Source organism: Rattus norvegicus, chromosome 1 (genome assembly GCF_036323735.1).
Source record: "Rattus norvegicus strain BN/NHsdMcwi chromosome 1, GRCr8, whole genome shotgun sequence".
NCBI lineage: Eukaryota > Metazoa > Chordata > Mammalia > Rodentia > Muridae > Rattus > Rattus norvegicus.
In genome coordinates, this window is record NC_086019.1 from 262,092,607 (window position 1) to 262,117,170 (window position 24,564).

General features: G+C 45.8%; 1 long non-coding RNA gene across 1 annotated transcript; it reads right to left on the bottom strand.

Annotated features, from left to right (window-relative positions):
• Positions 1-20,003: 20,003 nt before the first annotated feature.
• Positions 20,004-24,381, bottom strand: LOC108349045 (uncharacterized). The gene is made up of 3 exons (XR_001836395.3): positions 23,595-24,381; positions 22,239-22,348; positions 20,004-21,221 (listed from the first exon to the last, which is right to left on the bottom strand). It is a non-coding gene; the product is annotated as an uncharacterized LOC108349045 (long non-coding RNA).
• Positions 24,382-24,564: the final 183 nt, after the last annotated feature.

The following is a 24,564-nucleotide window of genomic DNA, read 5'->3' on the forward strand; positions in this document are numbered from 1 at the left end:
CTTCCAGTAAGTCCCAAATGCCAGTGACCACACCTAAAGTCCTTTCCTAGAGCTAGTTCTGATGTCTCAAGTATCTGCTTTTCTTGTCTCAGTATCCAGTGACAGCCACCATTAGACCATTGGAACAATTGGTTTGCGTAGGACTCCACCCTTAATGTGATCTTCGCAGAGCAGAGTTAGTAAACCATCTTCTCTCTGAGAGAGAGAGAGTGTGTGTGTGTGTGTTTCTGTGTGTGTTTCAGTCTTATTCCCAAGTGGAGATCCAGAATCCACAAGATTTTTCCAACTGGGAGACTGTCTCCTTTAATCTTTGCCGTTTATTACTAAGGATCATGTTTCTCTTGTCTACAATAAGCAGGGAGGGACTCAACTCAAACACACACACACACACACACACACACAGAGAGAGAGAGAGAGAGAGAGAGAGAGAGAGAGAGAGAGAGAGAGAGAGAGAGAGATTTCTTTTAAAAGGCTTTTCCTAGAGCTATAGTCCCAGTAAATGTTTGGCTGTACTTTCAGATTTTGGTAGTCAACAATCTTAAGAACTATTTTGCACCATTTTTACGCCTACTCTGGGGTTGTTTCTTCTCTCGTTGTACAAGTACTGAGTGCCCTTCGGGGGGTGTCTTATACACTCTGACTCCCTTTCACACACATGTTTTTACATTACTTAAGGTAGAAAAGCTGTGCAGTGACTCAGACACAACACAGATCTATTCGCCAGTTGCCCAACAGTGTGCTGCAAATGCTTCGGTCATTTGGCAGCTCAACTCCAAGCAGTAAAGACTCCCGTCCTGGGGAAAGTTTGTTGTCGTTTTATCCACCTTCAGGAGGTAAAGAGACTGTAAAGAAGTAAGTGTATTTGTCCACTGCAACTTCTGGCCCCCAAAACGTCCACATAACTTCCACTAGTGTCCCACTGGCATTATCTCAGTCACGTGACCTCTCCCGATTATGAGAGAAGCCAAGAAAATTAGTCCCTGACTGAGTAGACTTTTTCCAACAACAATTCTGTAGTTCCAGAGGTCAGGCGGTATCTGGCCCGCTGCCTGTTTTTTGTAAATAAAAATGTCTTGAGACATAGCCATGCTCGTTCATTTACGCATGATCTATGGTTGCTTTTACGCTATTACAGTGGAACTAAGAAGTTGCAACAGAAGCCGTATGATCCTCAAATCCTAAACTATTTCCTATTTGGCACCTTAACGCAAAACAAACATTGTCCACCTCTTGGCTGTAGTTTGGATCTTGACTGTCCTCCAAAGGCCTGTATGTTACAGGAACCAGTCTCTGGTACTCTTGGGAGGTAGTGACGCTCTTAAGAGATGGAGCCTAGTATAACGAAGCTATGCTGGGAGGCTCGAAGGAGATATTGAGAGCCTTACCTTCCCCTTCACTTCCTAGCAGGGGTGAAATAGGCAGCTCTTCCATCATGAGTCCCCGCCCAGCATGAGTCCCCACCCATCATGAGTCCCCGCCCAGCATGAGTCCCCACCCATCATGAGTCCCCGCCCAGCATGAGTCCCCACCCATCATGAGTCCCCGCCCATCATGAGTCTCCACCCATCACGAGTCCCCGCCCATCATGAGTCTCCACCCATCACGAGTCCCCGCCCATCACGAGTCCCCACCGCACGTACTTGTGCTACATCGGTCCCCCGTGGAGGCCAAGAGACCAGGAATTGAAATCGCTATAGCCATGAGCCAAAAGCGCCCTTTCCTCTTCAAAATTGACTTGTCACAAGTTGCCCTCACAGAAAGCTGCCCACCATACGTTCTTTTCCCTATGAAGTCTGAAACTTCTGTGACAGTCCCATACCATGCTAGGGCCCACCACCTGGACACCAAAAATAAAGCCAACCTCACAGAAGGCAAAGAGAAAAAATGAAGAGAAGCCTGGTGACCTCATTTGAACCTGAAGCCAGCTAGCCTCAAGCTTCTCATTTAGTTGATACAATATGTCTTTTTTCTCCATTTAAACTGGGGTTTCCTGTCTTGTCACAAAGGGCTCTCTACATGATAACCCCTCTCTCTAGCAACAGCAGGGGATGTAAGAAACAGAGTCTCCTTATGATTAAGACATAGAGATGAAACCAGCCCGATTTAATACTGAAATGGGTCTGGCATGAACCATGGCCAAGTCTACAGAGACAGGCGACCAACACGTGACACCTGCCTGGGTTAACCCTGCAAGCTTTTCGAGACATGGATGGCAGAGAGCCACCTCTAAATATTTCACGTCTCTGTCTGAGTCAATCAGATTTCCCAAAGCAGGTGAGGCGAGAGTAAAAGATACAGGTTCAGAGAGGCAGCTGCTTGGTGATCCCGGAGCCCCAGGAGAAAACTTGGCCAGGAAACAAAGGAGGAGAATTTTAGTCCAGCCTGTCCTGGAAAGGCTCTGTCACCTCACGCAATGAAACCTAATAAGCAGTCTCTCTTCTAGGCCAAGCCCTGGGAGCTCTCTGCAGGTGTACTGGCAGGGTATGGCGGGCTGGCAGAGGCCAGATGGCTTTGTTCCCCTGGTGCCTCCTCCTTAGAAGTTCTCATTACTGCAGGAGCTGGTGGTATTATATAACAGAAGCTCAGCCTGATTCCACTAGAGTGAACAAGAGAGAGGAAAATACCCAAATAGCTTAAACATACCACAGACTGGGAGACCATATATAGAACCCTTTAGATTTCAACAGACAGCGCATTGAAGTCCTTGTGTGCTCTAGGCACTCTATGAGGTACTCCTTAGAAAGGCAAACACTCTTCCATGATAAGATCCTTTTAGAGTAGGGCCAACAATAGTGATGTCTGCATTTCTAATAATTCCTGGCATTAGCCAAGTAACTTCCTTTCATGAATCTCTAAGAGCTTAGCAAACATTTTCTGTGAAAAAACTTCACCCCTACCCTGTCCACACACACACACACACACACACACACACACACACACACACACACCCTCCCTCATAGAGAGAGAGAGACAGAGACAGAGATGGAGAGAGACAGAGAGACAGAGACAGAGACAGACAGAGACAGAGAGACAGACAGACAGACAGACAGACACACACACACAGAGAGAGAGAGAGAGAGAGAGAGAGAGAGAGAGAGAGTCTGTGCTTATATTTAAAGATTTAAAGATTGCCCCCTGAATAAGCAAAGGGAGATCACACACACTCCCTTTTAATTAACAAACATATCCACCTGTAATTAAATGTCCCCTGAGGCATGAATAAGAGATTCAAAACCCAGGAGATAGCTATGAATTCAGCTGGTTTTTAACCCTTTGTAAAAGCATGAGAACACTGTGGGAAGAATGTAGTTTCTGCACTAAGGTATGTAGGGCAAGAATGCTCTAAGAGATTGAAGCCCAGAAGCGCAGAGGCTCGAGTGAGTGGATGTCTGTGTCGACGCTTGCAGGAAACTCATCAGACCCATCAAAGCCCCTCTGGGTCAACACATGGGGCCTCAGGTTAGAGGCACAACAGAGGAAGTTTTATTTGGGAAAATAAATAGCATCTAGAGGCAAAGAGAAAACTTAAATTATAATCCTCTATGACTAAACACAAGGCTGAATTGAGCTGAGGGGTGAGGCAAGTTTAGGAAAACAAGTCAAACACCGAGAAGGTCAGGCAGGCGGAATGTTCAAGTACAGGGTAAATGAAGCAAATGCTTCTGGGACAGAGTCATTCTTCTTGTTTGTAGCTATAGGCCTGGCAGATCTGGAATACTCAAGGCAGGCCAGCAAGCTGCGAACTTGTAAGTAAGTAAGAGTAAAAAAGCAAGAGCTGGTGTTTCTGGCTTCGGTATGAAACTGGTGGAGTTAACTAGCCAATCAGATTTTTAACTCCGGCAGTTTCTCAAGTGGTAAAACAGAATTTCTTCCTTTCCAGGAAATCTTAGTCCTTTGCTCTAAAGGACTTCAGCTAACTGGGTGAAAATAATAATAATAATAATAATAATAATAATAATAATAATAATAATAATAATAGATCAAATTAAATTAAAATTTAAAAGATCACCAATAAAAGCAAACTGCTTTATTTAAAGTCAATGAATCTAAATTTAAAGTCAATGAACCGGGGCTGGGGATTTAGCTCAGTGGTAGAGCACTTACCTAGGAAGCGCAAGGCCCTGGGTTCGGTCCCCAGCTCCGAAAAAAAGAACCAAAAAAAAAAAAAAAATAAAGTCAATGAACCGTATCTACAAAGCGCCTTTGACAGCAGGATTTAAACAAGTATGACCACAACTCAGCCCAGTCCAGATGACTGACGGGAAAACTAAGTATCTGCTGGGTGGCATTTAAATGATTACTAAGTTACTGATTTACAAAGACTTGGAGCTAGAAGGTACTCTGTAGATGGGAAATTTAACACTGAACAATGGCAAGAAGTAACAGTAGGTCCAGAGACAGAGCTCCAATTGCCAACTCCCAGGAGGTTTCTCCGCCTGCCTTTCAAGGAGTACCAGTTAGATGACATTCTCATCATTCCGATATTTATTTCTTCAATAGCCTCATGAGAACATTAGGGATAGCAGAGGGCTAAACGCAACAACAAAACTCAAAGGCTTCCAGCCGACTGGGAAGCAGATGTGGATCCAGAGCCTTGCCCGTTGTGTTATTTCGGAACCAGCTACATCCACCCAGCAATTGCTTTGGGAATTCTCATTTGTGTTTCTGTCCATCTATTCTAAAAACTAGGTGGCACCAAGACAGAGCTGTGTATCAAGACGGGGATGGTCACTCTTCCATTCCTTGGGCCCCAAATCGTGGACTCAGCTTATTTCCGATTTTCTGTGAATGAAATAACAGTGTTTGCCCTGCAGAGCCATCTGGCCGTGCACAGCATTCATTGTTTGTCTCCACCCCACCCCCAACTCCCAGCATCCCTCTGAAGTCAGAATTCCCCTGTGGCTGGGGTGGTTCCAGGATACGCTTAGAGGAACACAAAACTTGGCAAAATAATAATAATGATAATTACTATTATTATTATTAATAATAATTCATAAGAGCATCATCAATGCAAACACTCTTTCCACAAGAGGACAACTGCCAGTCTAGTGCCTTTCAGTGGAAGCCAGGGTGTAGTTGAAGAGATCACCAGAGACTAAGGTGCAAAGAGACAATGGATGCTGTCCCCCAGCCCCCACTTTGCTTACTGCTCTAAAAACCACGCTTTGCCGTGTGTAGTTGTTACTGCACGGTTCTCACCACGGACAGAACAACAACCAGGGAAACCTCTACCCTCAGTTGAGCAGGCGTCTGTGGAGTTGACTGGGGTGCAGTGAGTAGCTGACTGAATACTTATGTGCTGCGTGCAGAACGTTTAGGGTGTTTTGCATGAATGAACTCACTGAATCATCACGACGGCTCTACGATTATTACCAGTTTTTAAATGGAGGATGAAGGGAGGTTAAGCCAGAAATTCAGTTCCCTACGCAAATGCCATAGTCTATACAAGTGAAGACGAATCTTTACCTTCCGGTCTTGACATCTTTTTGCTGTCGTTGTTTTTCGAGACAGGGTTTCTCTGTGTATCCCTGGCTGTCCTGGAACTCAATTTGTAGATCAGGCTGGCCTTGATCTCAGAGATCTACCTGCCTCTGCTGAAACTAAAGGCTAGGGCCACCGTGCCCAGCAGATTTTAATGTCTTTGAAATTGGGAGATGCCCTACAGTTGATGGTATACTACCATTATGTCGTCCTTAACCATGAATCTTTATGTCTTCCTTATTGATGCACCTTATAGCCAATGGTCTCTTATGCTTGACACCTGATGTATGATAAGGAGGGGACCAGAAATTCTGGCTCTGAGCTTTGTATTCTCAGGCGCCTGCAAGGGAATTCCCACCTGCCCTGGTGAGAAATGTTGGGAATAGAGGCTTTGATTTTAGAGATTAGAGAGCACACCACATAGGACTTTTAAGACGTCCTCACAACTTCCCTCTCTCTACAATTAATCATTATTAAGCCTAATAGACAGCTCAGGGGATATGGGCATTTGACAAACAAGCATAAGGACCTAAGTTCAAATCCCCAGAACCCACATAAAAAGCCAGGTGTGGCTATGTGATCACCTGTAACCCCAGCACGGTGGCAGACAGAGGCAGGAGGATTACTGGAGTTTTCTGGGCCAGCCTAGCTTCAGGTTGCAGACTCTGATCAAGAGACTGAGGCAGCACTGAGGATACTGGCCATCCTCCTCTGGCTTGGCACGTGCATGCTCGAATCCCAAAGTCCAATAAGGTAAAAACAAACACTGTGTTCAGCCAGTGCGGAAACTCAGTAGAGCCAAGACAGCCTAAGGCAGTTTCTGAGCCTTTTACTCTTTAACCCTAACTGCTTTGCGTAAACGAAGATTTCATGCTAGTTCCAGGTCCACTACTTATATGTGCTACCCTACTTATCCCTACTCAGGAGAAGACTATCAGCCCAAAACTGCCCCAAATTTTCCTACACTGTGTACAGCTAGGAAAGGGGCTTCCTTACTTATTTATTTTGTTTGTTTATTGCTGACCAGTCTTGCAATATAGGTCAGGCTGGCCTTGAACTCACCTCAGTGTCCAGAATGACCTCCATCCTTTTGCTTCAGCCTTCTGAGCACTAGAATAGGTGTGTGTGTGTGTGTGTGTGTGTGTGTATGTGTGTATGTGTATGTATGTGTGTATGTGTGTGTATATGTGCGTCTGTGTGTCTGTATGTGTGTATATGTGTGTGCATGTGTTATGTGTGTATATGTATGTGTGTATGAATGTGTATATGTGTGTATGTGTGTCTGTATGTGTGTGTATATGTGTGTGCATGTGTGTGTATGTGTGTATATGTGTGTCTGTGTGTGTATGTATGTGTGTATGTGTATATGTGTGTATGTGTATATGTGTATATGTGTATATGCATGTGTATGTATGTATGTGTATATATATGTGTGTATGTATGAGTGTATATGTGTGTATGTGTGTCTGTATGTGTATGTATGTATGTGTATATGTGTGTATGTGTGTATGTGTGTCTGTGTGTGTGTATATGTGTGTATGTGTATGTGTGTGTATGTGTGTATGCATGTGTGTATATGTGTGTGCATGTGTGTATGTGTGTGTATATGTGTGTATGTGTGTATGTGTATGTGTGTGTATGTCTGTGTGTGTGCATGTGTGTATGTATATGTGTGTGTGCATGTGTGTGTTTGTGTGTGTGTATGTGTGTGCATGTGTGTGTGTGTATGTGTGTGTATGTCACACCCACCCCCCAGGGATGACTCACCCTTCTCTAATCTTCTCAAGAGTAACAATGTTTACACAGCAGTAAATGTAAAGCCAGGGCAAGTCAGAGGCCGGAGAAGGAGAATCAGTTTTAATGTGTGTGTTGTTTAGAATTGTTTTGTTTCATATTGGGGTTGGTAAGGAACTCTACTTTGAAAAAAAAAGAGAAAATGTGCAATTTTAGCCAATTTCTTATTCCTGGTTTTTCTATCAACAGCACATTGATTTTGTTGCCCGGGAAACTGATGGGAGTTTCTGGAGAACTAATCACTTCCTTCCAAACCAAGCGGTCACTGCACTCTGTGTTTTCAACTCTATTTTTATGGGCAACAAAGGCCATTCCTTGTAGCTCACCTGAGTCTCCCTGGAGTCTGAAACCTGAACCCCTACTCATTCCGGGATTTCGCGCTTCCTGCCGCAAACCATATGTGAGCCATGAGGGGAAAACCCTGTAGTTGATGCTGGGAGGGGAGAGGGAGGAGAATGAGGTCACAAATCCCTGCAGGACGCAATCGCAGCTCCATCCCAAGGCTGCTGGAAAAACTCAGTCCAATAAATTAAATGGCTTGTTTTTCCAGCCCTTTGACTTCACTCTTTAGCTCTTGGTGGTTGAGTCCCCTCTTCCCACTCCTTCCAGCTTCTGCAGATGCTAGGGGCCCCGCAGTGTAGCTCATCTGGATTTTGTTCTCTGCACCTGGAAAGTTCTTTTAATTATATGCATTTTTCTCTATCACACACACACACCCTTCTTTGATAGAGACACCAGTTGCCGGGGAGAGATGGATCCTCAAAAGCCACTAGCCCAGACCCAACAGAGCAGAGCATGTTAGAGACTTGTGTGGTGGTCCTATAAGGTTTTTGAAGGAAAGATACTTGGAGAGTGGGGGAGGGGTGCCTTCCCAAGGACCTTAGAGTGGTGTGGGGAAATATAAATGCTCAACGGCATGTCCCAGCACGCCCCTCCCCCCTCCCGCCCCTACTGGAATGAAGGCTGGAAATCCACTAGTAGAGAGAGCCGGTGATCATCACTAGCTCTCGAACAGATGATGACAAATCTCCTTTTAAAAAAATGCCAGCTAGCAGAACCAGGCATGCTGTCACATGTCTTTAATCCCAGCACTGGGAAGGCAGAGGCAGGAGAATTCACTGTAAGCTTGAGGACTGCCTGGTCTACATACAGAGTCTCTGGTTAGTCAGAGCTCTATGGAAACTCTGTTTCAAAATCTAAACAAAACATGGCGGGCAGAGCAGAAGAGAGATGGAGTGAGACTTGAAATCTCACAGACCTGGATCCGATTCCCGGCCTCCAGCTTGCCAGCCGGGCAACCTACTGTGAGTGACCAAAGTAGACGCCGTTTTCTCTTAGATGACTAGAATCGCCATGCAAAAATACGAACACTGTGAGAATTAAGACACGGCAGGTACACTCGGTGCTTAAAACCTAGAGGCACGGAGAGATGCCCTGCTCGGTGCCAGGACAGTGGCAGAGCAGAGTGGAAAAGCAGCGCCCTCGTCCTGAGGCAGCCTCTCTCGAGACCCGCTATAGACTTGTTTTCTTCCCTACAACAAACACTCAAACATTTCTAATTGCTCTGCGCACCTCAGCAGCACAGCTTGTCCACTTCTCTGGAAGTTACAGCTGCTTGTATTCTATGTGGAGACAGAGAGTACAGAATCCTTTCAGGAATTGGGCTACTTAAGCCAATGCAGGCTAACGCTAGGAACCGTTCACACGGTTTTCCTATCCTTCTGCAACAGACTTAAAGAGGTTTCATTCCTTTGTCTCAGCTCTGTCTTGTGACATTGTTTCTACTCTAAGGACCCCGTAGACTTCATTGGCTCTGTCTCTGCTCCCATCAGTCCTTGCAGGTGCCGAGACACCTTTAGAAGGACCACTCATCCTTGTACATCTGTGCCAGAGCTGTCTCCTAGCCTCTTTGAAACTCTGATTGCCCAGTTCCCTGTGTCCTCCCTGCTCAGAACTGCGGCTATGCTGACAATGGCCACCCTAAGGCTTCACAGGGGACTTAGCTGCCCTTGCTCTCCTGTTTGCTAAGTCTCTACTTAGACTAAGGCTATGGATAGAGCACAGGGTGACCTGTCAAATTGGAATCTCGGACAAACAACCAAAAACCTGTGTCTCAAGAGTCACATCTCATGTTGATTTTGATTCATCTGCAGCACGAAGGCCAGACTCCCACCCAGGCTTCTGCACCTGAGATACACAGCACGCAGGTGAAGTCAGTTCTGGACGATACCATCCATGAAATCTGACCACAGCAACAGCAATAACGGCTGAGATGCCCAAAGCAGCTACCAGGATAAACACTTCACACCAATTAGGTCAAAGTTAAAGCAGGTAAAGGTATCACAACCATGCCTCAGGCAACGCAAGACAGGACAAGTCGCTTTTTAAAGATTTGTTTTATTTTTTTATCTGTGTGTATGTGTGTTTCTCTATGTGAGTATATCTTAAAAGTATGCAGGTGCCCGGGGAGGCCAGAAGAGGGTGCTGGGTCCCTGGAAATAGAGTTATAGGTGGTTTTGATCCAGCCGTTGTGGGTGCTAGGAACAGAACTGGAGTCCTCTGAAGAGCAAGTGTTCCTAACCCCTGGGAAATCTCTCCAAGACCAGAATACAGTTCTTTTATTTTTTCGAAGTAATACAGTTTAAGGTCAGAGTGTGGCGCTTTGTGGCATGCGGTCCAGCAATGTCACTGACTATCCCTATGACCGTGGGGTTTTTGTTCGGCTGGTATTTTGATTTGGTGGGGGAGGGTTGTTGGTTGGTTGGTTTTGGCTCCATGTCTGTTTGTAGCTATGTACACGTGAGTGTAAGCAGAGGCATTGGATTCCCATGGAACTGGAGTTACAGACAACTGTGAGACATCTGATATGGGTATTAGGAAGTGAACTCAGACCCTCCGAAAGGTAGCATATACTCTTAACCACTGAGCCATCTCTCCAGCCCGGACATTGGGTTTCACATGATCTCTCCTAATTTATAAAATGACGGCCATAATAGCTCTTTCCTCCTGGAATGATGGCTAAAGATTAAATGTGGGAGCGTATTCAGGGCCTGTCGTGGTGTTCAGCACACACTAAGTCCTCGGGCAATGGTAGTGATGGTGGTGTTAACAGTACAGAGGACAATGCCCTTATGAGAACCGAGACAGCCTCTTTGGCTGAGTAGTTAGTACAGCCGTCAAAGGCTGACAAGCTTGTCAGTCAGGGGATGTCTTAGCTAATTCTCTGGTTGCTATGACCAAACACCTGATAAGAAGTAATACCAGGAAGGAAACGTTAATTTTGTCTTACACTTTGCAGGATACAGTCCGTCACAGCAGGGGAGGTGTGGCGGCAGATTCAAGGCAGCTGGTGAGATTGTCTCCACCGTCAATCGGCAAGCAGAGAGTAGACAGGAAACACAGCCAGGCCATAAAACCTTCATGCCTTCCATGGTTACCCTCTTTCTCCAGAGGAGCTCTACTTCCTAAAGGCTACACAAGCTTCCAGAAGAGTGCCACCAGTGGGGCAGGCACCAGTTGTTCAAACATGAGCCTGCGGGGGACATTGAACGTCCAAGCACACGGGAGATTGCTAGGAAGAAGAAAGCAGCGTGTGTTCTGCAGGTATGGTGAATACACTGTAGTTTGTGGCTTCTATCTGCACTGGATTAACTCAAAGTCTTCACCATCAAAATTCAAATAAAACCTTCAGTTCTCAGAGATTCCTTTTGGGGTGTTTGTTTGTTTGTTTGCTTGATTTTGTTGTTGCAATCTTGACTAAAGCAATTTCAGGTCTCAAGATACAAACTGAAATTTCAGCGATCGAGTTGACAGACAAAAAGAAGGAACAAAAGGGAGATACTGGATATAGTCTGGCATTTGTTATCTGTGGCTGTGGGTTAATTTCAAACTCACCACAAGATGCATTTACCAGGACACTGAGATACTGAGAATCGGTCTATCCATCAAATAAAATGTTGGTATTAAAACCTCGAGGAACCTCTCCAAAAGTCCCTCCCACTTCCTCCCCGCCCCCACCTGCCCCCCCAAGGACAAGGGCACTGAACCAGGGACATGGTCCTTGGGGGCTTTTAGCCGCATCTGAGTTTCTGCTGAGGTTTCTGCCCAGAGCTATGACTGTGGGAATGAAACCAGAGAGGGTGCCAGATGGCAGGGTGTGGGAAGCCCCAGGCTGGAATAGGATGGCCAAGATAAACAATCGACTGGAGGTCTGACAAACGCATGGGTAAACACCCAGACCAAAGTCAACAGAGATGGCGGAGCCAACCCATCTCCAAAACCAGGAGGTTTTGACACATGAGTTCAGCCCCAAGCGCTTGAAAGGACTTGTGCGGATCTGGTTCTGAGCCCCCTCCGCCCCCCACCTTTGAAGGAAGCTCAGGAGGGAAGAGGGGTGCACGGCTCGTGTAACACCACAGAGAAGGTTGGGTTTTGCCGTCAGAGCCCTCTGTAAGATTAAAATTCCACAAATGGCTGCAAGCCGGCTTACGCTGAAAAAGTAATTTTAACTGTACGTGCGATAGTAGTCAGGTGTTTATGGTTTTTAAAACCCACTTGTGTTAGAGCTGTGAGGTGAGGGTGTGGGGGTATCAGATCCTCTGGGAGTGGAGCTACAGGCTCTTCTAAGCCACCTGACATGTGTGCTGGGATCCAGGCTCGGGTCCTCTAGGAGAGTAGCCGATACGCCTAATTGCTCTGACCCATATCTTGGCTCCTAGAATGGAATCTACATAGATAAATCTAAGCCTCACGTTAGTGAGCAGGGTGTGCGGATGGTTAGTAATTACGATGCCCATTCCCGGTGATCTAAGCTTTACCAGTATGTCAGAAATAGGTGGCTGAAATCCTAGAGTACTGCCAGCTACGCAGGGGCACCCCTTTATCCTGGCTAAGGAGGCAGGGGCAGTTGGATCTCTATTAGCTTGAGGACAGTCAGGTCTACATAGCAAACATTGTATAGTTAGACCCTGTCTCAAAAATACTAAAACAGAAACAAAATCCAAAGTCTCTCCAAAACACCCGAGGTCTCAACTGTAGTTTCTTGTAAAAATCAAACAAACAAACAAACAAACAAAAAAAAACCCAACAAGTTAAATACTTTCTTACTCCATTAAGCTCTGAAAACTCAATGGCTTTCCCAGTCCAAAGTTCTTCCATCATTCTCCCCAAACATGCCACAGTCCTCCCCAAACATGCCACGGTCCTCCCTAAACATGCCACAGTCTTCCCTAAATATGCAACTGTCCTCCCCAAACATGCCACGGTCTTCCCTAAACACAGTGGGTCTGTCACAGCAACACCCCAACTTCTGGTACCAATTTCTGTTGGATTTTCTATTGCTGTGATAAAACACTATGACCATAAGAACTGGGAGAAGAAAGACTTTCTCTTATTCTTCCACAACACAGTCCATCTTCCAGGGGAGCCAGAGCAAGAACTCCAGCAGGGCAGGAGCCTGGAGGCAGGATGATGAGAGACTGTTGCTTACTGGTATGTTCCTCTTGGCTTGCTCAGCCTAGTTTCTTATTCCATCCAGGATCACCTACTCAGAGGTGTCACCATCCACTGTGGGATGGACCCATCCACATCCGTGTCAATCAAGAAAATGCACCATGAACCGGGCATGGTGGCACACACCTTTAATCCCAGCTCTTGGGAGGCACAGGCATGTGGATCCTACGAGTTCAGTGCAGCTAGGTCTTCACAGTGAGTTCTAATCTAGCCAAGACTACATTACGAGACTCTCTCTCCCCTGTCTCAGAAGTTTGCTCACAGGACATTTTCTCAACTGAGAAACGGCCCTAGCTTGGGTCAGGCTGATACAAAGCTAGCTAGCACACAGGAACTGAACAGCGGCCTTGTCCGGCAGCTCCATTTCTACCCACTGAGTCATCTCACGAACCCCTCAGTTATTTTTTAAGGCGTGAGAGATACCAGTTCCGGGTCTGCCAAGAACACCAAGACAGAAAACACACGCAAGACAAAACCAGTTGGAGCCAAGCAATAACTTATTCCACAGCTGAGTATTTCGTGACAAGACATCAGTGTTTTCCTGGAAACTCAAAAGCGATTGATGTGGGTGACCCAGCTGGTTCGGTACTCTCGCTGCTCTGGATAGCGAGATTGTGAGGACTGCGCTCAGCAAACGTTAGGTTCGGGAGAAGAGCTGATGGTGTGAGGCTAAAAGCTGTTTCAGCAAACCAGTTCGTGCGGGTTGGCTGATGACCCCCCTTGCTAGTCAGCGCGGCGTCGACTCAGCCAACGCAACAGTAGTAAAGCGTCCAGCACGCTGTCCCAGAAGCCTCTCTGCAGCCAGTCCTCACTGGCTTCATCTACTTCCTCTCCGCTTTCTCGGAAGATTGGGGTTTTCTTGTTTATTTGGTTTGTCTTCTCGATCCCTGATAAATTTGAATTAAAGCCGCTCTATGGTGTGTGCAAAGTGTTTAAAAATCCTTGTTTAAACTAGAATAAGTGATTCAACTTTGAAAGTAATACACAGTCAACATTTTCTGACCGGCAAAAGACCCCAGAGCCCGTGTGACCAAAGCCAGTGTTTATATAACAACAACAAAAAGCCTGGTGTGTATTTGCTCTCGTTGGGGGCTGGGTAGAAATGCCCGACCATCCCTCTACTGTGCAGTTGTCACGATCCGATCACCACTGCACAACCTCCCTTAGGTTAGCATGTGTGATGTCGCGTTGTTTTTAAAGCCTGAAGAGTCCGATGATGCCGTACAGCTTGCTCAGAGCGGGGAGGCGGGGTGTGGGCCCGGCTGCTCTGCTTTCTGGGCCCAAATCAATTATGCTCTAATCAGGACTGTTTCCGGAACTCGGCTGACTGAGGTTCAGAATGAAAAGGAAAAATTGCTATTTCTCCCCCAGATCTTGTTTGCATTAGCAGACTCCATCGGAGACACATCCTGTTTGACCCCTGGTGTGTCCGGGGAGGGGACTGCTCTGTTTGACTTGACTGTCACTGATCTGAGGCCCTTTTTCTTCTTTTTCAGGAAAGGCTCACAAGATCCTTAAAACTTAGTCATCATCCTCATTCTGGAAGAGCACGCTGGGCAAGCTATTCATGTTTCTCAAAGAGTAGTTCCTGGTGCAGCAGAACCCCCGGGACATTTGTTCAAGACTCCGATTTTGGCACAGTCCTCAAAAGATGCTAGCCTGATGAACTACCCAGATAATTCTGAACTGCAGCCAAGCCAGAGAGCATCCATCAGGGTGAGGACTGCCCAGCCCCAGGTCTTCCTTTTTCTACCAGTCCCAGGCAGGCCAGGCTTCCCTGTTTGTGGTCTACTGCTGCAGAAATGTTTTTTCTTTTTCTTTTTCTTTTTCTTTTTCTTTTTCTTCTTCTTTTTCTTTCTTTTTCTCTTTCTTCCTTCCTTCCTTCCTTCTTCCTTCATTCCGTCCTTCCTCCCTCCCTCCCTCCCCCCTCTCTTTCTTTCCTTCTTCTTCTCCCCCGCACCCCTGGTTTTCAAGACAGGGTTTCTCTGTGTAACCCAGGCTGCCCTTGAACCCACTCTGTAGACCAGGCTGTCCTCCAACTGTCAGCCTGCCTCTACCTCCCAAGAGCTGGGATTAAAGTCACATTTGGCACCGTTACATGTTTTTTTTTTTTTTTTTTTTTTTTTTGGTTCTTTTTTTCGGAGCTGGGGACTGAACCCAGGGCCTTGCGCTTTCTAGGCAAGCGCTCTACCACTGAGCTAAATCCCCAACCCCACATCTTTTTTTTTTACTTATTTATTTTTTATAAATACACTGTTACGGTCTTCAGGCACACCAGAAGAGGGAATCAGATCTCATTATAGATGGTTGTGAGCCACCATGTGGTTGCTGGGATTTGAACTCAGGACCTCTGGAGGAGCAGTCAGTGCTCTTAACCACTGAGCCATCTCTCCAGCCCCAGTTACATCTTTCTAAAGGTATCATGTGCTGTTTGTTAGAGAGTTATTGCTCAATGTATTTACTTTAGAATTTTAATATGTAATATTCCCTGTACAAAATTCAAGACATACATTAACTCCTTCATCGACCATGGGGAAAGTCTCTCCCACCTAACTAACAGTTCTTTTCCCCATGTTCTGTTACTGATATCTAAGTCTTTAATCAAACCTCTAGGAGTGTACAGGCAGATAAATTAAAAAAAAATCCACTCTTTATGTAGGAGGTAGCATTTCACTTTAGAACATTTTATTTTTGCCTGTTTGGCTAGAAGGTGTGTGTGATGGGCCAATTCACATTACAAACAGTACAATCTTTATCAGCCAACGTCTCTGTTCATAGCTCTTACAGCTTTGCTCAGGAATACCCTTATGGCACCTGCTTGGGTCTCTGAGGCCTGACTGCAATATTCATTCATTCATTCATTCATTCAGGAAGAGACCAAAAGAAGCACTACACTGCAAGATCCCTACCTGAACTCCCTGTGTAGACCAGGCTGGCCTGGAATTCACAGATATTCTCCTGCTTCTACCCTCAGAATGCAGACATTAAAGATGTGTGCCACCAAGCAGGGTTTACTTGAGACAGAATCAAAGAGCAGTAAGGAAGGGAGGATCTATTGGCTTGTGTGATGGTTTGCATTTGCTCAGTCAAGGGAGTAGGTGTGGCCTTGTTGGGGAAATGTGTCACTGAGGGGATGGGCTTAGAGACCCTCCTCCAAGCTGCCTGAGGACGCCCAGTCTGTTCCTGGCTTCCTTCAGATAAAGATGTAGAACTCTCAGCTCCTCCTGCACCATGCCTGCCTGGATGCTGCCATGCTCCCGCCTACTGGACTGAACCTCTGAACCTGTAAGCCAGCCCTAGTTAAACGTTGTCCTTTATAAGAGTTGCCTTGGAAAAGGGGAGGGGAATGGAATAGGGGCCTTATGGATGGGAAACCAGGGAAGTGAATAACATTTGAAATGTAAATAAAAAATGTCCAATAAAATAAAAGAGTTGCCTTGGTCATGGTGTCTGTTCACTGCAATCAAACCCTAACAAAGACAGCTTTAAGAAAGAGTGTTTTGAAGATACTGGAGGAGGAACTTCAGTGAGAATCACAGGAGCAGCATCTCAAGCATAGAATAAGTTTTAAATTGCCATTCAGAAGATTAGGGCAGAGTCTTAAGCGACGCCGCTCTGTCTTCCCCTGCCCAGGAAGGGAACCACTCATTTGTCCAGCATGATCCATATTGCATGGTGTGTTCATATCATGGAGAGAGGGAAAGAGAGTATGTGAGAGAGCGATCACACAATTACAGTACAACCCATCTGCTATTGTTAGTTGTTTTTTTTTTTTTTCCTTCGGAGCTGGGGACCGAACCCAGGGCCTTGTGCTTGCTAGGCAAGCGCGCTACCACTGAGCTAAATCCCCAACCCTGCTATTGTTAGTTTTATTGAAACTCTCTTGTGCGTTCTAAATGATGGCAACATTACCATTGGTTTGCATGTGTGGGGAAACAATGTCTACAGGGCCCAGTAGCTCCCTTTCCTTCAGACATCTACTACAAGTCTTGGACTACTACTGTTTATGAGAAAGAAATAGGGCTTAAGAGAATATAGCTGAGCTCTTTATGTATAGTGTTCAGAAATTACACAGAAAGGATTCAAAAGAATCTTTCACACAACTTTCGTTTGGGGCATTCACCAGAGAAGACTTCTTGAGCATGGGTTTAAGCCAATCGAAAGTCTTTATTAGCCAGCCAGCAACTGCCCTGAGTGTTTGGTATCCTGGTGTAACACTGACCCTTTCTAGGGTGAGCTTTTAAGCAGAAAAACCATTGTTATGAAACATAGTGTGGCCAGGACGGTATCCTTAGTGGGGCCAGGACGAGATATGCAACTGAGGAATTATACCATGCAACAGATCTGGTGTGATATTGGGGTTATTAGGGGGAGGGAGAGGAGTGAGGACCTGGGGAGGGATAGATGCAAACAAGTGGGCATGTAGTCGGACAGACAGACAGATGGGAGCAGAGGCATGAGGGGATGAGGGGAGCAGAAAGAAAGAGGAGTGCAGGGGCAGTGAGGACAACAGGAAGGGTTGGGCAGGGGAGAGAGAGAGAGAGAGAGAGAGAGAGAGAGAGAGAGAGAGAGAGAGAGAGAACGCTGCTGAGTGACAGGCAGGTCCTTTTATATGCAGTACTCACGGGTCATGTCTTAAGCAATTGCTAGGTCCTTGAGGGCAAGCCAGTTGAATGCCTGTATACTGCCCCTGATTTGACATAATTCAGTTAACAAGAACAGTTAGCCAGAAGCAGAACTGCAGAAGCCAATAGGCAAGGTTAGTACATTCAGAGACTTTCCCGTAACTATGGGCCTTGATGGATTAGGCCTTTGTTTTAGTTTTGACAGGCTGTGCTGTCGAGTGCTGAGTTTTACAGCCTGAATGATGCTTCCACCTTTTAAGACTTTTTTGTAAAGGAAGGATGATGAGAAGGAGAAGATTTACTTTTCTTTTGTGGGTGTTTTGCCTGCATGTATGCATGTGTAGCCCTGTGTTGGTCAGAAGAGGGTGTCAGGTTCCCTGAAACTGGAGTTACAGGTGGTTGTGAGCTGAGCTGCCATGTGGGTGTTAGGAATTGAACTCGGGTCCTTGCAAGAGCAGCCAATGCTCTTAACAGCTGAGCCATTGCTTTAGCTCCAGAAGATCTCTTCCTCCTCCTCCACTTCTTCCTCCTTCACTTCCTCCTCCTTCACTTCCTCCTCCTCCTCTTCCTCCTCCTCCTCCTTTGCTTGCCCAACAGGTTTTGTCACTAAGAATCTCTGCTCGCTTTGGTATTGGAGCACACAGTACCTAGTTTCAAGAAAGCTTCAAGGTCTGTATGTAGGTGGGTGACTAGAGTTTTGTTTAACATGCGTGAGGCCCTGCTTTTGTTGTGGGGTCCCTCCAGGGTTCACCACCAGCAGAGAACAAACCACAAAGGGGTGAGAATGAAAACTGGACACAGCCTGACTCGGTCGGTCAGACTGGATCAAAACCTCTAGAGAGTCTGAGCTGTGGTTTATCCTTCTTACACATTTAAGCACTGTAAAGCTTTGGGAAACCTTTTCCACTTGATAATCCTCACAACCAAGGTTTGCGGGTAGCCACATGGAAACTTCCAAGCAAGGACGCAAAGCACCTGTGACCTTTGCGATGAGAATGAATTCTATTGGCTGATAAACAGAGCTGAGATCTAGAGAAAGGATTTGTCATAAGCAGTGGATAGATTCTATTACTGGAGAATGAAAGTACACGGGGCCTTTTTTTTTTTTTTAAATAGGGATGAGTTCTGTTCAGTGAGAGGCAAAGCCCAGGGTAGGTCTAAACAATTCTCCAGATTTGGGGGGCATTCAGGTGGAGGCTGGCTCCTAATAGAACAGCACGAGATCACCGGGTGTTTTACCTTGACCTTCCAGGTGCCCAGACATCATTTCTTTCATGAAGGCCTGTGTGCTTATCAGTCCTGGTTTCTTCATTTGACTCTCCAGCATGACATAAACCAAGCATGGCGGCATGTGCCCGTAATCACAATATTTTGGAGGTAGGGGCAGGAGGATTATAAGTCCAAGACTGTATTTGGCTACAAGAAAAAAGTTCGAGGCCATCCTAACCTTTGCAGGACTGTAATGGCCAGTTTTATGTCAATCTGACAAAAGCTAGAGTTATCTAAAAGGCAAAAACCTCAACTGGCATTTTCTTTCTTTCTTTCTTTTTAATTGCATATTTTTATTTACATTTCAAATGATATTCCCTTTCCCAGTTTCCCAGACATAAGCCCCCTAGCCCATCCCGCTCCCCTTCTTCTGTAAGGATGTATCCCCTCCCTGACCACACCCCTTCTCACCTCCCTCCCCAGACATTCCCCTACACTGGGGGTCCAGCATTGGCAGGACCAAGGATTTCTCCTCCCATTGGTGCCCAACAAGGCCATCCTCGGCTACACATGCAGCTGGAGCCCTGGGTCTGCTCATGTGTACTCTTTGGGTAGTGGTTTAGTCCCTGGAAGCTATGGTTGGTTGGCATTGTTGTCCTTATGGGGTTACAGCTGGTTGTGAACCATCTGATGAAGATGCTGGAAACTAAACCCATATCTTAGAAGAGCAGCAAGTTCTTTTTTTTTTCCAAGACAGGTCTTACTCTACAGCCATGGCTATTTTGTCACTATGTAGACAGACTGGACTGCTCTTGGACTTACAGAGATCCTCCTACCTCCCCAGTGCCACAGCGCTCAGCTCCAGTAAGTGCCACTACTCAGTGAGGAACCTCTCTAACTCCTCCTCTTCTTTTAACTTTTTTTTTCTTTTCTTTCTTTCTTTCTTTCTTTCTTTTTTTTTTTTTTTTTTGAGATAGTGTCACTGTCCCAGTTAGGGTTTCTACTGCTGTGATGAAACGCCATGACCAAAGAGCACATTGGAGAGGAAAGGGTTTATTTGGCTTACGCTTCTATGTCACTGTTCATCACTGAAGGAAATCAGGATGGGAGCTCAAACAGGGCAGAAAACTCGGACACAGGAGCTGAAGCAGACGTCATGGAGGGATGCTGCTTACTGGTTTGCTCCCCTCAGCTTGGTCAGCCTGCTTTCTTATAGAAACCAGGATCGCCTGGCTGGGATAGCACCACCCACAGTGGACTGGGTTCTCTCACTTCAATCACTAATTAAGAAAATGCCAGAATCAACAAATGGCATCTCATAACACTGCAAAGCTTCTGTAAGGCAAAGGACACTGTCATTAGGACAAAATGGCAACCAACAGATTGGGAAAAGATCTTTATCAATCCTACACCTGATAGAGGGCTAATATCCAATATATACAAAGACTCTAGAGAGCCAAATAACCCTATTAAAAATGGGGTACAGAGCTAAACAAAGAATTCTCAGCTGAGGAATGCCGAATGGCTGAGAAGCACCTAAAGACATGTTCAACATCCTTAGTCATCAGGGAAATGCAAATTAAAACAACCCTGAGATTCCACCTCACATCAGTCAGAATGGCTAAGACCAAACACTCAGGTGACAGCAGATGCTGGCGAGGATGTGGAGACATGTATTATTCAGATTTCATAGACTGGAAAAAATTAAATCCCTTTGAGGGTTCTGGTTTGCAGCTACCCAATATGTGTGTATTTGTGTGATCGTGTGATTGTGTGTGTGTGTCCACACTCTTCAGGTTATTAGAAATTATCTAAATATTATCACTATCACTTAGTGTGTCTTCAAATCCCCCAAGTGCCCTGATACAGAAGTCCCATAACTGCCGTATAATTCCATCTGCAGATGGAGGTGACTTTCTGGACTCTGAGCCAATGTCCCATGCTTGCCCCATGATGCAGTGCGCTACTCGTAACGAGTAAGCTCTTGAGGGGAGAGCCCACTGGGTGGTGCTGAGCAAGATTGGTCATCAGACCTAACACCCAAGCTGAGCAGTTAGCACACGATGGGTGAAGAGGACAGGAGCCCAGGAGAATGGCCTGTGGCTGAGAGCTTGAAGTGCGCCACGCTCTTCGGAAGGAGAGCTCTCTCTGTCCTTCTGTCTCTTTCTCCTCTTCCTCTTCAAGGTTCATCTTTAGTTTGAGTTATGTATTATGTTGGACATGTACACATGAGTTCAGGAGCCTATGGAGGCAAGACGTCAGATCCTCTGGTGCTGGAGTTAAGTCACAAGCGCTGGGAATCCAACTCAGGTCTCTACAAGAGCAGCCAGTGCTCCCAACCACTGAGCCCTCTCTCTAGCTCACGCAAACAGTCCAGTTCTCACGGCTCATCGATTCCGCTGAAAGTCGGGTGTCGATCTGAGCGAGCGAAGCTCCCCACCAAAAGAAATGAAGGCTCAGAGAGGCAAGGCAGACAGTGACTGGGGGAGCCCTGAGCGCCCAGGCTCTGAGGTGAGACAGTCCCTGTCAGGTCTGCCTCTGGCAGCTCGCATCAGCGCATCTGTGGACGAGTCGCTTAGTCGCACGGAGCCACGGTGAGAACTGCGAAGATAATGGTTATGAAGATAATAGCCATGCCTACTTTCTATCCTATTGTGACACACGTGTAGGGCAATTGTGCCAACAGGAGTCTCAGGCAATAAACAGCTTCAATTGTCACTCGGGGTTCTGAGAGAACTTGACCTTAGAAAGGTGTGAGAATTATTTCAATAAGCCTTTTTTATTGTCATTTTAGAATGATTTTAATCTACAGAAAGTTACAAAGGGGGTTGGGGATTTAGCTCAGTGGTAGAGCGATTGCCTAGGAAGCGCAAGGCCCTGGGTTCAGTCCACAGCTCCGAAAAAAAGAACCAAAAAAAAAAAAAAAAAGTTACAAAGGTAACAGAGTTCCCCATATGACCTTTTTTTTAAATGTTGACATGTTAACACTAACATGGTTTATCTGTCATGACAAAAAGTCAACCTTGGTACTATCATTGACTAAACTCATTTTATTCAGGATGCAATCTAAATTATCACATTTCATATGAAAGAATTTTTTGAGTTAACCCAACAAACAGCGTCATTAATCCATTAGTGTTCTTGTTGATAAGATCCTCATATACCTTTCAGAAGCACTTGAGGGTTCCTGAAAACCATTTATTCTCTCAAGAAGCTTTTAAAAAATTACACACACACATGCACACACACACACATACACGCACACACATACACACACATTTACATACACACACATGCACACACATACACATACACACACATACACACATGCACACACACACTTACATACACACACATGCACACACACACTTACATACACACACATGCACACACACATACACACATACACACACATGCACACACACATACACACACATGCACACACACATATACACACATACACACACACTTACATACACACACATACACACACTTAAATACACACACACACTTACATACACACACGCACACACACACACGCACACACACACACACATGCACACACACACACACACACACACACACACACACACACACAGGGCTAGAGAGATGGCTCACCAATTAGAGCTCCTGCTGCTCTTACAGTTCCCAATGTCCACATGGTGAGTCACGACCATCCTTAACTCAAGTTCCAGGGAATCTTATGCCCTCTTCTGACCTCCATGGGCCTCAAAAATAAAAAATTAAATGAAAGAAAAAAGTGTTGGTCTCTTAATTGGCACAACAAATCCTTCTTTCACAGCTAATGAAATTGATACCAGTCACCATCTGCTTGAATTATCACGGCATTAATTTAGTCAGATTTGGCCCAGCAAAAATGCCTTAGCAGGTTAAAGCACTTGCTCCCACTCTGGAGTGCTATCCCCAAGTCCCACAGGGTGGAGGGAGAGAAGCAACTCCCAGAAGTCTTCCTCTGAGTGCTACACACAAGTACACACACACACACGCATGCACACACACGCACGCACACACACTAGATGATAGATAGATAGATAGATAGATAGATAGATAGATAATGGATAGATAGATGGATGGATAGATAGATAATAGATGGATAGATGGATGGATGAATAGATAGATAGATAGATAGATAGATAGATAGATAGATAGATAGATAGATAATGGATAGATGGATGGATGGATAGATAGATGATAGATGGATAGATGGATGGATGGATGGATAGATAGATAGATGATGGATAGATGGATGGATGGATAGATAGGTGATAGATGGATGATAGATAGATAGATGATAGATGGATAGATAGATGGATAGATGGATAGATGTAATTGTGGCAGTTTGAATGATAAATGCTCTCCCATTGGCTTATATATTTGATCACTTGGCCTCCGACCGGTGCTCTTTGGGAAGGTAATGGAACCTTTAAGATGTGAGCCTTGCTGGAGGAATTGTAGCACTGAGGTCAGGCTTAGAACTGTATAATCGCACCCCACCTCCTGCTTCCTGTGCTCTCTCTCTCTCTCTCTCTCTCCCTCTCTCTCTCTCTCTCTCTCTCTTTCTCTCTCTCCCCTCTTCCCCCCTCCCTCCCTCCTTCCTGCTCCTGCTACCATGCCATGCCCTCCCCACCATGAAAATTCTCTCCCTCTGGAGCCATAAGCTAAAATGAAGCTTTTCTTTCTTCAGCTGCTTTTGCTCGTGATATTTTATCCCAGCAACAGAAGAGTAAAAAATACGGCAATTTAAAAAATGAAGGTAATGCGGTTTGACTTTGCATAATCTTCTCCTCCAAGGTGGCACAGTGTCTGACACAGAGTAGATACGTGCAAAGTGTGCATTGCACAGCCGAGCGTGCTAGTGCATTTGTGTCCCCTCCTGGCTTGATCTGCTCACGCGCAGCGGCCGTTCCCACGGAGTCGGCCTTGTTTTGAAAACGACCTCTCTTTAGAGCTTACCTTTGCCTCCACACATAGAGCCTGTTTGTACAAGACTAGACGGAATCCGAGCAAATAAGATTTCCCGTTCGGCAAGCCACTCATCTCACCGCTGTCTTTCATGCAGCAAGGCTCATCCCCGAGAGGGAGATTGATTGCGATGTTGAAAATAAATGTTTTACTCTCCTCTCTGAAGAAAAAAGAAATATCCGTGTGCACAAATTCAGTTTCTGGGGAGCTACAGCAGTTCTTGTTTTTAATAAAAAAAAAAACGTATTAAACACAGATGCTGAGAGTCACCAGGGCCACTGTGCCCACCAGAAAGAGACTGGTAGGAAGTTCTAGCTTACCAAGAGCTTCCTGGCGTGACCATGTAGATCTCCATCAGCCCTGATGGGCCTCGGGGCTAACTTATCATAGCACAGATATGGCCTTCTCTTCCTGTACTGAACTCGGCACCACAGTAAGTCATTAGGTAACCATTTATTCTCCTCAGAGCACATATTACATTACAGCCATAAACTATCTACTAGACCACTGTTGCTGAAAGCGCTCCCGTGGAAAACTTAGCTTATTAGGACTAAAGAACTGGGGGTGGGGGGAGGCAGAGACCATAGCTCAGTTGGTAAAATGCTTGCCTAGAGTGCACAAAGCCCTGGGTTCAATGCCCAGTGTCGTATAAAACCAGATGTGGTGATGCACACCTGTGGGAACGGGAGGATCAGAAGTCCAACATCATCCTTGCCTACATAGTGAACTAGAATCCAGTCTGGGGTCCAGGAGACTGCCTTAGAGACACACGCATGCGCGCGCGCGCACACACACACACACACACACACACACCCCACACACACACACACACACACACACACACCACAGAAATCATTACAGACAGTCTCTAATCCGTCAGTCCTAGTGCCTGCTGCCTCTTCCTCAGAGAAACTGAGATAATAAAAATAGCGACTTGCCTCCAGTAGTTGCTGAGGTACTC